The sequence below is a fragment of the Benincasa hispida genome, chromosome 11 (genome assembly GCF_009727055.1).
Source record: "Benincasa hispida cultivar B227 chromosome 11, ASM972705v1, whole genome shotgun sequence".
NCBI lineage: Eukaryota > Viridiplantae > Streptophyta > Magnoliopsida > Cucurbitales > Cucurbitaceae > Benincasa > Benincasa hispida.
The window spans coordinates 38,665,114-38,665,847 of NC_052359.1; positions in this window are offsets into that span (position 1 = coordinate 38,665,114).

Consider the following 734-nt stretch of genomic DNA (forward strand, 5'->3'; position numbering starts at 1 on the left):
ATTGGAAAACCCATTTAGAATTTTGGAAATTCATTAATTTTTGATAACTAAATTATGCTAAAGGTTTGAAAATTTATGTAATAATATTTGATATAATAATTTAGTAAACATAACATAATTTGAAGAAATTTTGAAAATAATATAAGATTTGCTATAAGATTTGAGAAGGTGACATAAAAAATTAGCAAATCTTAATGTGTACTCGGACGAGATGTATCAACCCAAAATAGTAAAAAATGAGAAAAAGTCGATTTTTTTTTAACTAAAATCTCGATCTCGTCTGAGATGGTCGAGAAAAAATTATTTTTAAATTATTTTAAAAAAGATGCTAGTTTTGTAAAGTAAAATTTAAACTTGATATTTCTGATAATTTCTCCAAGATTATCATGATAGGAAAGAAAATAATTAAAAAAATTAGTACAAATCTTATATAGATCTAACTTTCAACAACATGTTATTTATTTTTTTAATTAAGCTCACTATAATTTAAGAAATGTTATGGTAGGTTTTTCTTTTTCTTTTGTAGGTTAAAATCTAATGTTTAGGTTTTTTCATGGTCATCCTTATTACTTATACCGTTTATTGTTTAACATGTGTATAATGTCAGATATTGTATTGTGAATTGCTCAAAATGCTATATTACAAAATTTTTTTTTAAAAAAGGCTAAAATAATAATTTTTTCGAAATCTAAGAAAATTAAGTAAACATTTGAAAATTTCGAGAACCAAAAGTT